This window comes from Oncorhynchus gorbuscha, linkage group LG06 (assembly GCF_021184085.1).
Source record: "Oncorhynchus gorbuscha isolate QuinsamMale2020 ecotype Even-year linkage group LG06, OgorEven_v1.0, whole genome shotgun sequence".
NCBI lineage: Eukaryota > Metazoa > Chordata > Actinopteri > Salmoniformes > Salmonidae > Oncorhynchus > Oncorhynchus gorbuscha.
The window spans coordinates 12680333-12698207 of NC_060178.1; the positions used below are offsets into that span (position 1 = coordinate 12680333).

General features: G+C 44.7%; 1 pseudogene; it reads right to left on the reverse strand.

The window, feature by feature from the left end:
* The window catches only part of LOC124037392, a 202799-nt pseudogene that overhangs the window by 16993 nt on the left and 167931 nt on the right, over positions 1-17875 (reverse strand).

Sequence of the window (17875 nt, forward strand, 5' to 3'; positions counted from 1 at the left end):
GCGGACTGCACCTTTAACTATATTGAGTCGCTGTCAATAGATACTTGTAAAAATGTCCTTGTACTTACACTAAATATAGAAAAGTCTGTGGACGCCACTTCAAATTAGAGGATTCTGCTATTTTTGCCACGCCCGTTGCTGACAGGTGTATAAAGTCGATCACACAGCCATGCAATCTCCATAGACAAACATGGGCAGTAGAATGGCCTTACAGAAGAGCTCAGTGACTTTCAATGTGGCACCGTCACAGGACGGCACCTTTCCAACAAGTCAGTTCGTCAAATTTCTGCCCTGCCAGAGCTGCCCCGGTCAACTGTAAGTGCTGTTATTGTGAAGTGGGAACGTCTATGAGCAACAACGGCTCAGTTGCAAAGTGGTGGGACCGCCGAGTGCTGAAGCATGTAGAAATTGTCTGTCCTTGGATGCAACACTCACTACAGAGTTCCAGTTATTTTAATGATTACTTCATTGGCAAAGTAGACAAACTTAAGCAGGAAATGCCAACAATGAACAGTGAGCAATCTTATTCATGCATAAAAAAAACTAATAATGAATGAAAAGCATTGCAAGTTAGAATTTTGTAAAGTTAGTGTGGTGGAAAAATGATTATTATCAATCAATAATGACAAACCTCCTGGCATTGACAACTTAGATAGAAAGCTACTGAGGATGGTAGCTGACTCTATAGCCACTCCCGTCTGTCATATCTTTAATTTGAGCCTAGAGGAAAGTTTCCAACAGCTAATGGAGATCCTAATAAAATACCAAAAACAAAACTGCCTCTGGAAGCAACGTCAGCATAAGAACGGTTCGTCGGGAGCTTCATCAAATGAGTTTCCATGGCCGAGCAAGTCCACGTGCACAAAGCAAGGTCCATACATAAATGGTTTGTCGAGATCGGTGTGGAAGAACTTGACTGGCCTGCACAGAGCCCAGACCTCAACCCCATCAGACACCTTCTACATTGGCATTGCTTTCTGTTTGGGGATTTAGGCTGGGTTTCTGTATAGCACTTTGTGACATCTGCTGATGTAAAAAGGCCTTTATGAATACATTTGATTGGAACACACAGCGAGCCAGGCCTAATCGCCCAACATTAGTGCCCGACTTCACTAATGCTCTTGTGGCTGAATGGAAGAAACTGCCCGCAGCAATGTTCCAACATCTAGTGGAAAGCCTCCCAGAAGAGTGGAGGCTGTTATAGCAGCAAAGGGGGGACCAACTTCATATTAATGCCCATGATTTTTGAATGAGATGTTCGACGAACAGGTGTCCACATACACTACATGACCAAAAGTATGTTTGTCCTGTGTAAATGTGAGCTTTTTTTTTGGTGCTGAAATCTGTAGTTTTTGATCAAATAAGCATTTAATGTGACGTCTGTCTAACTGTGCCCTGTAATCCACTGTTTTCCAATGGAGTAGGAAGTTACGACTTCTAGTGTGCAATACCACTCACTACTTTTATAAATATCCCTTCTTAAATGCTTACTGTGTACTTGTGCTTGTCCTGATTGTTAGAGATGTCAGTTGGATTTGGAATCCATAGCCGTGCAATAACGGGCTCCTCCTTCCCCATTAATAAACATTTATCAAAAACTACAGATTTCAGCACCAAAAGAAAAGCTTGCATTTACACAGGATACATATGGTTACAAGGAAACATTAAAGCAGGGGTGTCAAACTCATTCAACTTTTTCCTTTCAATTAAGACCTAGAGAACCAGGTGAGGGGAGTTCCTTACTAATTAGCGACCTTAATTCATCAATCAAGTACAAGGGTGGAGTGAAAAACTGCAGACACTCGGCCCTCTGTGGAATGAGTTTGAAACATGCTTTAAAGAATGTACATTTGGACCACAAAGAGTTGTGTCAAAAGTTGTGCACTATATATATATATATTATTATTATTATTTTTTTTAAAACATTTATTTAAAACTAAGTCAGTTAAGAACAAATTCTTATTTTCAATGACGGCCTAGGAACAGTGGGTTAACTGCCTGTTCAGGGACAGAACGACAGATTTGTACCGTGTCAGCTCGGGGATTTGAACTTGCAACCTTCCAGTTACTAGTCCAATATAGAGAATATGTTGCCATTTGGGATGTAACTCATATCTCGTTCCATCCCCTGTGTGGTGCACTACTTTTGACCAGAGCCTATTCCCTACATAGTGCACTACTTTTGACCAGAGCCTATTCCCTACATAGTGCAGTACTTTAGACCAGAGCCTATTCCCTACATAGTGCACTACTTTTGGAACGCAGGCTTTGTGTGGTGACTCACCCTCCCTGCTGAGCCAGCCACTCCTCTCCTTAGGGTCACGTAGGAGGAGATATTGGATTGGTTGGATTGGTTCAGCTGCGACGATGAGCTTGACAGACCTGGGACGGACAGGAAACAGGAAACACTGTCACAGTATGCTTGGGAGGAAACCCACCCTGATACAGCACCGCTGCCCTGAAAATACACAAAGTGGCAAGGAGTGGAATGCAAGCCTCAACCAGGTCTGGATTCCAGGCTAGCTGATGATACCTTTGTTTGGGAGGGTCTGGTAGCCCCCTCAGACTCTACGCTGCTCCGGCCCATCCCCGGCAGCTCTGGTTCACTGAGGTACGACCGCAGCTCCACCTGAAACGACCGCAACAGAGGTTACCGCAACAATCACACTGCAGACGTCACACTAGATCAGTGAGGTTTGAGTCAACCTAATACTCAATACAATACATGTTGCTCTTAATTAGGGCTGTGGTGGTCAAGACATTTTGTCAGCTGGTAACTGTCATTCAAATAACTGCCGGTCTCACCGTAATTGACCATTAATGAACATAAACACATTTAGCATCTCTGGGCTTCCACACATAACCTACAAGCCACTGATCCTGACCTTTGGAACATCTACGTTCTAAGTAATGAGTCTAATAAATCCATGTAATATAGCCTACACCAGGGGTTCCCAAACCTTTTCACTCAGGGCGCCGTTTCCAGCATTGAGGAACATCCCGCGGGCCCCATGTGCGTGGCACACACCCCACATCTATTTCTATGGGCACTAGTATTGTTCGTGACAAACTGTTCACACCCCTCTTCTTGGTGGAGAGAATATGTTGTAGGTTTAAAGTTTATTTCCTGGATGTCTACACATTTTACCATGTCTAATGTCTATTCATGTGATATTTGGTGACAAAATTTACAACAATATCTATGGGCTAAAAAAACATACCATGGGCTAGTTGATCTGGACATTTCTGATCAGTTGTAAATATCTCTCTAAGGTTTGTAGTGACTGACATGACAAGAGGAACTGATGATGCACTGATGATGCACTCACTACCCACCTGGTGCATTCTACCATCACAACTTTCAAGAGTAAGTTTAAAGCCTTCAACAACAACAAAACAACTTGCGCCCCCCACAGTTTGGAGATGGAATCCCCTGGCCTATGATTGTTTTTAAAGCAGGTCAAAATAAACATTGTGATATGAAGAAAATGTAGTCAATTTCAGAAGAACAGAATAGCAAATTCTGAGTCATCCTTATGTTAGGCCCTGATGTGGCTATGCCAAATGGCTGTGGGCTACACTAGTTCATTTCGCAGATACGATTTGCATAGAATTCCTGTGGCATTATTTCATAGTAAGAAGAATACAATTGAATATAGCTGAATGTAGAAAGGATCATTTTTTTGTGACACAAACCTTAGGCTATATGTTGTGATTTCTAATACATTGTAAGGCTGCATGATGCAACTAATGATGTCCCATGAAAGGCATGCGTTCTACTCTGTCTCTTATGCATGCTACACACTTCATCCGGCTCTCATTCACACTTCATCCGGCTCTCATTCACACTTCATCCGGCTCTCATTCACACTTCATCCGGCTCTCATTCACACTTCATCCGGCTCTCATTTATAGTTTGACAAGCACTTGATAAAATTCTCACCCATCAGACTATTCTCAATTGTATCTGGTCTTCAGATTTATATAATGGCCCACCCCCAAAAATGTAACAGGTTTTTAAAATGCCAGGTAGGCTACACTGGTTGCAAAGCGGATTAATGTGCTTACTGTTAAGAATAAATATAGCAGCATGAGAAAGCTGGGATCCTCTTTTAAATAGTGGCCAGTCAAAACTCTGTTTTCACAGGCGATTGAGCAATGACAGGGTTTATAAGAACTTATGTTTCACCAGGCTCTGTAGGCTATGGGCTCTCCAACCCTGTTCCAGGGATCTTGTTTCACTAGGCTCTGGGCTCTCCAACCCTGTTCAAGTGGTCTTGTTACACTAGGCTCTGGGCTCTCCAACCCTGTTCCAGGGATCTTGTTTCACTAGGCTCTGGGCTCTCCAACCCTGTTCCAGGGATCTTGTTTCACTAGGCTCTGGGCTCTCCAACCCTGTTCCAGGGATCTTGTTTCACTAGGCTCTGGGCTCTCCAACCCTGTTCCAGGGATCTTGTTTCACTAGGCTCTGGGCTCTCCAACCCTGTTCAAGTGGTCTTGTTACACTAGGCTCTGGGCTCTCCAACCCTGTTCCAGGGTTCTTGTTACACTAGGCTCTGGGCTCTCCAACCCTGTTTCAGGGATCTTGTTTCACTAGGCTCTGCAACCCTGTTCCAGGGGTCTTGTTACATTAGGCTCTGTAAGCTATGGGCTCTCCAACCCTGTTCCAGGGGTCTTGTTACACTAGGCTCTGGGCTCTCCAACCCTGTTTCAGGGATCTTGTTTCACTAGGCTCTGCAACCCTGTTCCAGGGGTCTTGTTACATTAGGCTCTGTAAGCTATGGGCTCTCCAACCCTGTTCCAGGGGTCTTGTTACACTAGGCTCTGGGCTCTCCAACCCTGTTCCAGGGGTCTTGTTACACTAGGCTCTGTAAGCTATGGGCTCTCCAACCCTGTTCCAGGGGTCTTGTTACACTAGGCTCTGGGCTCTCCAACCCTGTTCCAGGGGTCTTGTTACACTAGGCTCTGGGCTCTCCAACCCTGTTCCAGGGGTCTTGTTACACTAGGCTCTGTAAGCTATGGGCTCTCCAACCCTGTTCCAGGGGTCTTGTTACACTAGGCTCTGGGCTCTCCAACCCTGTTCCAGGGGTCTTGTTACACTAGGCTCTGTAACCCTGTTCCAGGGTCTTCCAACCCTAGGTTCCAGGGGTCTTGTTCCAGGGGTCTTGTTACACTAGGCTCTGGACTCTCCAACTCTATTCCAGGGATCTTGTTACACTAGGCTCTGGACTCTCCAACCCTGTTCCAGGGATCTTGTTTCACTAGGCTCTGAAGGCTCTGGACTCTCCAACCCTGTTCAAGTGGTCTTGTTTCACTAGGCTCTGGGCTCTCCAACCCTGTTCCAGGGGTCTTGTTACATTAGGCTCTGTAAGCTATGGGCTCTCCAACCCTGTTCCAGGGGTCCTGTTACACTAGGCTCTGGGCTCGCCAACCCTGTTCCAGGGGTCTTGTTTCACTAGGTTTCTGTAGGCTCTGGGCTCTCCAACCCTGTTCCAGGGGTCTTGTTAGACTAGGCTTAGAGTTATTTGGCCACTTTAGTTGGGATCTCACAAAAATTAACCCTGTTCCAGGGATCTTGTTACACTAGGCTCTGTGCAAAAGTCCAACCCTGTTCATTGGGATCTTGTTTCAACATTCAGGCTCTGGGCTCTCCAACCATGTTTGATGGGTCTTGTTACACTAGGCCCAGAAGGCTGCAACGGGCTCTCCAACCCTGTTCCAGGGATCTTCCATTAAACTAGGCTCTGGTGTACTCCAATGCCCTGTTCCATCGGGGTCTTGTTACACTAGGCTCTGCAGGCTAATGGGCTTCCAACCCTGTTCAGGGGTCTTCTCACCCATCAGGCTCTTAGGCAATTTAATGTTGTCTTTCCAACCCTGTTAATATATGTGTGACATTAGTTTCTTTAGGAATGGGACATTATCATGCAACCCTGTTCCAGGGGTCTTGTTTCACTAGGCTCCATATGGGCTCTCCAACCCTGTTCCGGGGTCTTGTTTCCTAGGCTCTGAAGGCTCTTAATATTAGTTGATAAATAATTATGGGCTCTCCAACCCTGTTCCAGGGTCTTGTAAATAATTAGGCTAGGCCCAACCCTGTTCCAGGGGTCTTGTTACATAAAGGCTCTGGGCTCAAAACCCTGTTCCAGCAATTGGGTCTTGTTTCTAATAGGCTATACAGGGCTCTCCAACCCTGAACTTTGCAGGGGTCTTTGCCACATTTCAGGCTTCAAACATAAAGATTAAAATTTGTACTTTTTTTGTGAAGAATACAAAAAGTCACAAAATTAATGCACTTTATCCTGATATTTCAAGCTTTTTTAACAGATAGTGTGTTGTGCAAAAGTTACGTGCAAAATTGGGATTCAGCCCCAAAAGTTAATACTTTTCAACTTGCTGCGATTACAGCTGTCAAGTCCTTGGGGTATAAACATCAGTTTTCACATCGAGAGACTGACATTTTTTCCCATTCCTCCTTGCAAAACAGCTGGATGGAAGCATTTGTGAACAGCAGTTTTCAGTTCTTTCCACAGATTCTCATTGGAAACTGGAATTTGACTCTGGCCACCACACCTGCAGATAGTTTATTTGTGAAATTCCATTGTAGATTTTGCTTTATGTTTTGGATCATTGTCTTGTTGGAAGACAAAGTTCAACATTCAGGTCTTTGCAGACTTTTGCAGATTCACACTTCATAAACATAGTTTCACTTCATCCGCTCGATAATTCCAACATCATACACCTCATTCACACTTCATCTGCAACTATTCTGCACTTCAATGCTCTCATTCACACTTCATTGGAAACTAATTTATAGTTTGACAAGCACAATGATAAAATTATCACCCATCGGACTATTCTCAATTGTATCTGGTCTTCAGATTTATAATGGCGTCATTCAAAAATGTAAAGGTTTTTAAAATCAGACTATTATCAATTTAATGTTGTCTTTACATATACTAAATAAATATGTGTGACATTAGTTTCATTTAAATAGTGGACATTATCATGCAGCTGTTGGAATGACAGGGTTTAAAAGAACTTATATTCCATATGCTCTGTAGGCTACTGGGCTCTCCAACCCTGTTCCAGGGGTTCATTTTCATAGGCCAGCTCTCCAACTTGTTTCACCCTGTTGGTCAGGTAACCCTGTTCCAGGGATCTTGTTACACTAGGCTCTTGCTATGGGCTCTCCAAGCAATGTGCTTAATATTAGGAAAGTTCCAGGGAAATTGTTACACTAGGCCCAGCCTAAGAAAGTTCAAGTGGTCTTGTTACACTAGGCTCTCTTTTAACCCTGTTCCAGGGACCATCAAAACTCTGTTTTCTCACCCTGTTCAAGTGGTCTTGTTATATAGGAAATGTTGTGCACCCTGTTAATGGGCTTGTTACATAGGCATATACTGGGTGCCAACCCTGTTCCAGGGGTGTTACACTAGGCTCCCCTTGAACCCTGTTCAAGTGGTCTTTTGCCACAGGCTCAGGCTTCAAACTGTTAAAGATATAAAACTGTCTTTTTTGTTGAAGAATCAACAACAAGGGACACAATCATGAAGTGGATCTTGACATTTATAGGATATTTCAAACTGTTTTTTAACAAATAAAAACTGGAAAAATTGGGCTCTCCAACCCTATTCCAGCCCCCTTGTTAATAGGCTCTTGTAGCGCCACCTGTTTGCTGCGATTACAGCTGTAAGTCGCTATGGGGTATGTCTCTATCAGTTTTGCACATCGAGAGACTGACAGGGGTCTTTTTCCCATTCCTCCTTGCAAAACAGCTGGATGGAGAGCATTTGTGAACAGCAGTTTTCAGTTCTTTCCACAGATTCTCGATAGGATTCAGGTCTGGACTTTGACTTGGCCATTCTAACACCTGGATATGTTTATTTTTGAACCATTCCATTGTAGATTTTGCTTTATGTTTTGGATCATTGTCTTGTTGGAAGACAAATCTCCGTCCCAGTCTCAGGTCTTTTGCAGACTCCATCAGGTTTTCTTCCAAAATGGTCCTGTATTTGGCTCCATCCATCTTCCCATCAATTTTAACCATCTACCCTGTCCCTGCTGAAGAAAAGCAGGCCCAAACCATGATGCTGCCACCACCATGTTTGACAGTGGGGATTGGGGTTTCAGGGTGATGAGCTGTGTTGCTTTTACGCCAAACATAACGTTTTGCATTGTTGCCAAAAAGTTCAATTTTGGTTTCATCTGACCAGAGCACCTTCTTCCACATGTTTGGTGTGTCTCCCAGGTGGCTTGTGGCAAACTTTAAACAACACTTTTTATGGATATCTTTAAGAAATGGCTTTCTTCTTGCCACTCTTCCATAAAGGCCAGATTTGTGCAATATACGACTGATTGTTGTCCTATGGACAGAGTCTCCCACCTCAGCTGTAGATCTCTGCAGTTCATCCAGAGTGATCATGGGCCTCTTGGCTGCATCTCTGATCAGTCTTCTCCTTGTATGAGCTGAAAGTTTAGAGGGACGGCCAGGTCTTGGTAGATTTGCAGTGGTCTGATACTCCTTCCATTTCAATATTATCGCTTGCACAGTGCTCCTTGGGATTTTTAAAGCTTGGGAAATCTTTTTGTATCCAAATCCGGCTTTAAACTTCTTCACAACAGTATCTCGGACCTGCCTGGTGTGTTCCTTGTTCTTCATGATGCTCTCTGCGCTTTTAACGGACCTCTGAGACTATCACAGTGCAGGTGCATTTATACAGAGATTTGATTACACACAGGTGGATTGTATTTATCATCATTAGTCATTTAGGTCAACATTGGATCATTCAGAGATCCTCACTGAACTTCTGGAGAGAGTTTGCTGCACTGAAAGTAAAGGGGCTGAATAATTTTGCACGCCCAATTTTTCAGTTTTTGATTTGTTAAAAAAGTTTTAAATATCCAATAAATGTCGTTCCACTTCATGATTGTGTCCCACTTGTTATTGATTCTTCACAAAAAATACAGTTTTAGATCTTTATGTCTGAAGCCTGAAATGTGTCAAAAGGTCGCAAAGTTCAAGGGGGCCGAATACTTTCGCAAGGCACTGTAAGAACACTTGTTTCATTCCATGCATCAACCAGCTACGAGGAGCTGGCTCTCGGTGGGCAACAGGTGATTCTATTCCGCTCAAACTCAATGCCAGGGCTCTCATGAAGTGTTTGATTTGATTTTTCAAATGCATTTTTTGGAGAGTTTTTAACTGTGGTCATGACTTGTGACTGCTGGTGTAGCAGTAATATGGTCACCATAACAGACATACTCTCATTTTTACATTTTAGTCATTTAGCAGATGCTCTTATCCAGAGTGACATTCAGGAGCAATTGTGATTAAGTGCCTTGCTCAAGGGCACATCAACAGATTTTTCACCTAGTCGGCTCAGGGATTTGAACCGGAAAACTTTTGGTTAACCGCTACCTCTCAGTGAGGTAAAGGATGCATTTCATTTCAAAACATTGTCACCTTTTCCTCAACCCTCATTCCCTCTCCTTCAGGAAAGGTGTGTTGGCAACTAATTTCCACCATATTGGCTATTCAGTTCTTTCAGATGCATAGCGATTAGTGCATGATAGAAGAGGAAAGAGGACAGCTGTTTGGAATAGAATGGCTGTGTGACAGTATGATAGTCACTTAGCCATGACAATATTATTGTTCCGTGAAACTGGCTTCGATGGTGACAGCTGAAAACAGCGGTGATTTGATACAGTTGCGCAATTGAGTGTTCCACTTCAGAAATGGTACCCGCTGAAGAACTGTTTTTACCTGCAGCATACACCTTACAAGTACAAAACAAGTCTAGTCTTAAAAATGAATGACCTAAAAATAAACGACTTAATTAAATACATTTAAATAATGGCTTGTCCTGACCTTACAGTCTCCGTTGACACACCCTCCGACCTCACGGTCTCTCTTCCGCTCGTCTGACTGGCGTTTGAGCCCTCGAACCGACGTGTGTCTTACGACCGCTGCTGCCTCTTTGGGGAGGGGTGGGATGGTGGGGGGCGGGTCTTCATGGTCGTAAAGGCGGGGCAGGGGCGGCCTGGGAGGAGCCTCATCTTCTGCCTGTACCAGAGCCACACCCATACAGGAAGTCAGTCACAATTAGTACTTAGCAAGAATTTCAATTGCATTTCCTTGATTCCTCGCATCCTTTCTCCTCATCTCCTGAAAACCGTTAGATGAGAGGGGATGAGGGAGGAACCTCTGACTTTCTCATCCAATGGGTTTTGAGGAGAGAGGATGTGAGAAATCAAGGAAATACAATTGAGATTCTACCTTATTGGAAAGTGCCACAAAGTTCATTGGAGGTAGAGGCCTGCGGGCAGGAACCTTGGAGCCTCTGCTCCAATGAGCATTGAGAGGGAGGGGAGAAACTGAAGAATCAAGGAAGGGAGGAATCAAAGATTTGTTAGCTAGTAATGCTTTCAGACACCACCACTGATTAGGAGGGAGTCATTCTACTAACTCAGTGCTATCTAGTTTCATATTCATATTCACTGTTTCATGTATTTTACTAACTCAAGTCTATCTAGTTTCATATTCAGATGACTGTTTCATTTACAGCGCCTTCAGAAAGTACTCACACTTCTGGACTTTTTCCACAATTTGTTGTGTTACAGCCTGAATAGAAAATGGGTTAAATTGAGATGTTTTTGTCACTGGCTCCACACAATACCCCATAACGGGGAGCTATGTTTTACAAACGAATAAAAAATGAAAAGCTGAAATGTCTTGAGCCAATATGTATTCAACCCCTTTGTTATGGCGAGCATAAATAAGTTCAGGAGTAAACATTTGCTTAACAAGTAACATAATAAGTTGCATGGACTGCGTGCAATAATAGTTTAATATTATTTTTTAATGACTAACTTATCGCTGTTACCCCACACATACAATTATCTGTAATTTCCCTCAGTCGAGCTGTGTATTTCAAACACAGATTCAACCAATGAGGCAAGGGAGGTTTTCCAATGCCTTGCAAAGGGCACCTAAAAAAAACATACATTGAATATCTCTTTGAGCAGGGTGAAGTTATTAATTACACTTTGGATGGTGTATCAATACACCCAGTCACTACACAGTTACAGGCGTCCTTCTTAACTCAGTTGCTGGAGAGGAAGGAAACCCATGGTGACTTTAAAACTAGTTTAATGGCTGTGATAGGAGAAAACATACCCATAACATGATGCAGCCACCACTATGCTTGAAAATATGGAGTGTGGTACTTAGTAATGTGTTGTATAGGATTTACGCCAAACATAACACTTTATATTCAGAACAAAAAGTGAATTGGTTTGACACATTTTTTGCAGTATTACTTTAGTGTCTTGTTGCATGTTTAGGAATAATTTTATTCTTTACAGGCTTCCTTCTTTCTACTCTATTAATGAGGTTAGTATTGTGAGGTAGCTACAATGCTGTTGATCAACAACTCTAACATATAATGTACAAGTATACCCCCTGGACAGGATGCTAGTCCGTAGCAGGGTCTTACCCCCAATCTATCTCCTTAATACTGAAGGCCAAGCGGAGACGTATCAGGTCCCATTGTTACAGTCTCGGCCAGGGATTGAACTCAAAACCTTCCAATCTCAGGGCGGACACTCTAAGCACAAGGCCACTGAGTTGGTCGTTGTACAGGTTCTAATACCCCAGTAAACCCAGATTTACAAACTGAACTTCCACTCACCCACTTTGGCACAGGGTTGTGAGGCAGTATGTAGGAGCTGAGAGGAGGGGGCCTAACCTCCCCTAGTGGGGGTGTAGGGCACTGGGAAGGCACTGCAGGGTCCAACACCGAAGGCACTAGTTTCCTCTCTGGAAAAAAAATGCACAAGCAAATGAATAAAGAGTGCATCCGTATTCACATTCATATCCACACACAGGCCAAGAATGAACTTATGCCTGACCTCTGTGCTTTTCTGTCTGTCATGGTAAGTGTTAGAATATGAAGGTATCGCTGTTTTTGTAACAGAAGCACATGGTACATGGAGACTAGATTTGGCTATTTGGTATGGGAAACTACTATGGTTGTTTGTCTCCCATATAGTGTATTGTAGTTAGGAATTCCCCCAAGGGGACGAATAAAGTTGTTATATTTGTATTCAATATAGTAAAACAAAGTTGTCGGAAGTCTCTGGGCAGTTGATAATTCTCCCACCTGGGTTCTGCACTGAGTTGATGGTGATCTTGTAGTTGGCTTTGCTGGCGCTCAGCCCTGCCATCACGTCTTCCATTCTCCACAGCTCCCGCTTTATCTCCGATTTCTCCTGCTAGAATTTCAAACACACGCTTTAGCTGGTTGCTACTGTGCTCTAAAACACAACAGTATTTTCACAGTATATACACCCATCTACCGAACACTCTTCAAGACAGTGAATAACAACACTGTGTGCGCACTGAGCTGTGATGTTGAGGTGCAGTACCCATTCTGACCTGAGAGGTGGTGCTGTAGTTCATGGTGGTCTGTAGCGCGGTCCTCAGCTGTTCCACTGAGCTCTCTAGCCTGCTGTACTCCTCCCAGGCCCGGGACATCTCCTACACAAAACATAAGCCAGCGAGGTAAGAGTTTTCATGAACACATAACGTGGAATGTGTCAGTCAGAACGACACAGAAGACCGTACACTAGGATCTGCATGTACCTAACACACACACACACACACACACACAACACACACACACACACACACACACACACACACACACACACACACACACACACACACACACACAAAGATGCCCGATTCACCACGTTGGGCTGATCCGAACCGTACGGTGCTGGCTCAGATAGTTTATTTTCATATTGTCGTTTCCAGCACGGTGCCAGTATCTATGGTGGATACGTAACCAGGCCAGTACTTAGTGTGAATCAGGGTACACACCCATGCACACAAGAGGAGGCTGGTGGTGGGAGAAGCTATAGGAGGACGGCTCATTGCAATGGCTATAAATGGAATATATGGAATAGTATCAAACAAATGAAACTCCGTTTGACTCTGTTCTATTAACTCCATTCCAGCCATTACAATGAGCCGTCCTCCTATAGCTCCTCCCACCAGCCTCCTCTGAGTGTTCCACACACACTCACAGGTGTTTGATAATCTTACCGTGGACACGCTGGAGATCTGGGCCCTGATGTGCACCACGTCCTCCTGTAGGAGTCTCTGCTGGTAGGCTATCTTTTCCAGGTGGGCCGGCCGGTCTCTGTATTGCTCCATCTGTTGGCGGGACAGGTCCAGAACCGACTCCAGCTTGTCCTGATGGGTCAGGGGTTAGAGGTCAATATCAGAGACAGCAGGGTCAAGGTAAATTCCATTTCAACTCAGTACGGGAAACTCACACAATGCAAGTATTTCTGTCAAAGTGGAAGAAAAACCATACAAAAGAATATCCTTTAACCTCAAATAGTTACTATCCACGAGGATATTTTTTTAACAACTCATACATTGAATGGACATTGACTTCCTAAAATGGCTGATTACAAATGAAAATGGACCCCAACACTGTGAGACTTACTGCATGAGAGTATAGAGACGAAGTGTCAGTACCTTATTGTTCTTCAAAGAGCTGATCTGGCCCTGCAGATCCTTCAGGTTCTTGTCCTGCTCACATAACCCACTGAGTTTCACCTGTAGGCCAGGGAGAAAGGGCCGTTACTGTCCACAGTGGCTCTCAATCTTTCCTATAACCCCTATCACATAACCCACTGAGTTTCACCTGTAGGCCAGGGAGAAAGGGCCGTTACTGTCCACAGTGGCTCTCAATCTTTCCTATAACCCCTATCACATAACCCACTGAGTTTCACCTGTAGGCCAGGGAGAAAGGGCCGTTACTGTCCACAGTGGCTCTCAATCTTTCCTATAACCCCTATCACATAACCCACTGAGTTTCACCTGTAGGCCAGGGAGAAAGGGCCGTTACTGTCCACAGTGGCTTTCAATCTTTCCTATAACCCCTATCACATAACCCACTGAGTTTCACCTGTAGGCCAGGGAGAAAGGGCCATTACTGTCCACAGTGGCTCTCAATCTTTCCTATAACCCCTATCACATAACCCACTGAGTTTCACCTGTAGGCCAGGGAGAAAGGGCCGTTACTGTCCACAGTGGCTCTCAATCTTTCCTATAACCCCTGGCTCTCAATCTTTCCACATAACCCACTGAGTTTCACCTGTAGGCCAGGGAGAAAGGGTCGTTACTGTCCACAGTGGCTCTCAATCTTTCCTATAACCCCTATCACATAACCCACTGAGTTTCACCTGTAGGCCAGGGAGAAAGGGCCGTTACTGTCCACAGTGGCTCTCAATCTTTCCTATAACCACTATCACATCACCCAGGTGAAGAGTGTGTGTCATTATCCTCTGTGTATTCATCTCACCCCTACTCTCACATTTAACCTGTTTGCATATGAATGTGTGTGTGTGTGTGTGTGTGTGTACGTACATCCTTCTCTCCTGTCTCATTAGCTGATAATTATGCAGAGTGAATCCATTACGTAAATACGCCACATCCCACATGGCCCTTCTGTCAACATTTCCAAGAACCTCTGAGCCCTCTTAATTAATCCCTGATTAAGAGTGTTGCCTCAAATCGCACCCTAATCCTTATATAGTGCGCTACCATAGGGCCATGGTCAAAGTAGTGCACTATATAGGGAATAGAGTACCATGTGGGATTCACACTAAGAAACCCAAACGTCATGACGAAGGTAGAACTCATCTTCCCCTCTCAATGTATCAAACGACTGTCATCTCACGAGGGCAGTAAGAACAAACGCAGCGCTCCGTCTGAACTACTCCTATTCAATCTTATTAAAGTCCTTGCATAAAGATGTAGCATAATAATTAGTTGTAGTTTGGAAACGAGAGACAATTGCTATATTAGGATGCATGGTTTCTGTCGCAGACCCAAACATATGTTAGAGTGTTTAATCTCAATTTGCCATTCTGTTGAATACATCATTTTTTTGTTTGCAGTAAGATTGCTGTATTGATGCCATGGAATATTCGTTGTGGACAGAAGAATAACAGCATCCTTATAAATGGTTCAAGTCCAACCATGACAAGCTACAAAACCACAACTCTAACTCCTTTTGTGGAAGTTACACTCTGATAGGAGAAAAATATATACATTTTCCTCCTGAAGTTGAGGTAAATATCCCCCCCCCCAAAAAAAGGACACATCATAGTCGACTCTTATTTTCTTATTAGACAGCGCTCTCTAAGGGTCTATGGTAGTCCCTCCTCATCTCATCTAGACTGCTCTCTCTAAGGGTCTATGGTAGCCCCTCCTCATCTCATCAAGACTGCTCTCTCTCTAAGGGTCTATGGTAGTCCCTCCTCATTCCATGTAGACTGCTCTCTCTCTAAGGGTCTATGGTAGTCCCTCCTCATTCCATGTAGACTGCTCTCTCTAAGGGTCTATGGTAGTCCCTCCTCATCTCATCAAGACTGCTCTCTCTCTAAGGGTTTATGGTAGTCCCTCCTCATCTCATGTAGACTAGACTGCACTCTCTAAGGGTTTATGGTAGTCCCTCCTCATCTCATCTAGACTGCACTCTCTAAGGGTCTATGGTAGTCCCTCCTCATCTCATCTAGACTGCACTCTCTAAGGGTCTATGGTAGTCCCTCCTCATCTCATCTAGACTGCTCTCTCTAAGGGTCTATGGTAGTCCCTCCTCATCTCATCTAGACTGCACTCTCTAAGGGTCTATGGTAGTCCCTCCTCATCTCATCTAGACTGCTCTCTCTCAGGGTCTATGGTAGTCCCTCCTCATCTCATCTAGACTGCTCTCTCTCAGGGTCTATGGTAGTCCTTCCTCATCTCATCTAGACTGCTCTCTCTCAGGGTCTATGGTAGTCCCTCATCTCATCTAGACTGCTCTCTCTCAGGGTCTATGGTAGTCCCTCCTCATCTCATCTAGACTGCTCTCTCTCAGGGTCTATGGTAGTCCCTCCTCATCTAATCTAGACTGCTCTCTACGGGCCTATGGTCATCCCTCATCTTATCTAGACTGCTCTCTCTCTAAGGGTCTATGGTAGTCCCTCCTCATCTCATCTAGACTGCTCTCTCCAAGGGTCTATGGTAGTCCCTCCTCATCTCATCTAGACTGCTCTCTCTAAGGGTCTATGGTAGTCCCTCCTCATCTCATCTAGACTGCTCTCTCTCAGGGTCTATGGTAGTCCCTCCTCATCTCATCTAGACTGCTCTCTCTCAGGGTCTATGGTAGTCCCTCCTCATTCCATGTAGACTGCTCTCTCTCAGGGTCTATGGTAGTCCTTCCTCATCTCATCTAGACTGCTCTCTCTCAGGGTCTATGGTAGTCCCTCATCTCATCTAGACTGCTCTCTCTCAGGGTCTATGGTAGTCCCTCATCTCATCTAGACTGCTCTCTCTCAGGGTCTATGGTAGTCCCTCCTCATCTAATCTAGACTGCTCTCTACGGGCCTATGGTCATCCCTCATCTTATCTAGACTGCTCTCTCTCTAAGGGTCTATGGTAGTCCCTCCTCATCTCATCGAGACTGCTCTCTCCAAGGGTCTATGGTAGTCCCTCCTCATCTCATCTAGACTGCTCTATCTAAGGGTCTATGGTAGTCCCTCCTCATCTCATCTAGACTGCTCTCTCTCAGGGTCTATGGTAGTCCCTCATCTCATCTAGACTGCTCTCTCTCAGGGTCTATGGTAGTCCCTCCTCATCTTATCTAGACTGCTCTCTCTAAGGGTCTATGGTAGTCCCTCCTCATCTCATCTAGACTGCTCTCTCTCTCAGGGTCTATGGTAGTCCCTCCTCATCTTATCTAGACTGCTCTCTCTAAGGGCTTATGGTTGTCCCTCATCTTATCTAGACTGCTCTCTCTCTAAGGGTCTATGGTAGTCCCTCATCTCATCTAGACTGCTCTCTCCAAGGGTCTATGGTAGTCCCTCCTCATCTCATCTAGACTGCTCTATCTAAGGGTCTATGGTAGTCCCTCCTCATCTCATCTAGACTGCTCTCTCTCAGGGTCTATGGTAGTCCCTCCTCATCTCATCTAGACTGCTCTCTCTCAGGGTCTATGGTAGTCCCTCATCTCATCTAGACTGCTCTCTCTAAGGGCCTATGGTTGTCCCTCATCTAATCTAGACTGCTCTCTCTAAGGGCCTATGGTTGTCCCTCATCTATTCTCGACTGCTCTCTCTAAGGGCCTATGGTTGTCCCTCATCTAACCTAGACTGCTCTCTCTAAGGGTCTATGGTAGTCCCTCCTCATCTCATCTAGACTGCTCTCTCTCAGGGTCTATGGTAGTCCCTCCTCATCTCATCTAAACTGCTCTCTCTAAGGGTCTATGGTAGTCCCTCCTCATCTCAGGGTCTAGACTCTCATCTACTCTCTCTCAGGGTCTATGGTAGTCCCTCCTCATCTTATCTAGACTGCTCTCTACGGGTCTATGGTAGTCCCTCCTCATCTCATCTAGACTGCTCTCTCTCTCAGGGTCTATGGTAGTCCCTCCTCATCTTATCTAGACTGCTCTCTCTAAGGGCTTATGGTTGTCCCTCATCTAATCTAGACTGCTCTCTCTAAGGGCCTATGGTAGTCCCTCCTCATCTCATCGAGACTGCTCTCTCCAAGGGTCTATGGTAGTCCCTCCTCATCTCATCTAGACTGCTCTCTCTAAGGGTCTATGGTAGTCCCTCCTCATCTCATCTAGACTGCTCTCTCTCAGGGTCTATGGTAGTCCCTCCTCATCTCATCTAGACTGCTCTCTCTCAGGGTCTATGGTAGTCCCTCATCTCATCTAGACTGCTCTCTCTCAGGGTCTATGGTAGTCCCTCCTCATCTCATCTACTCTCTCTCAGGGTCTATGGTAGTCCCTCCTCATCTAATCTAGACTGC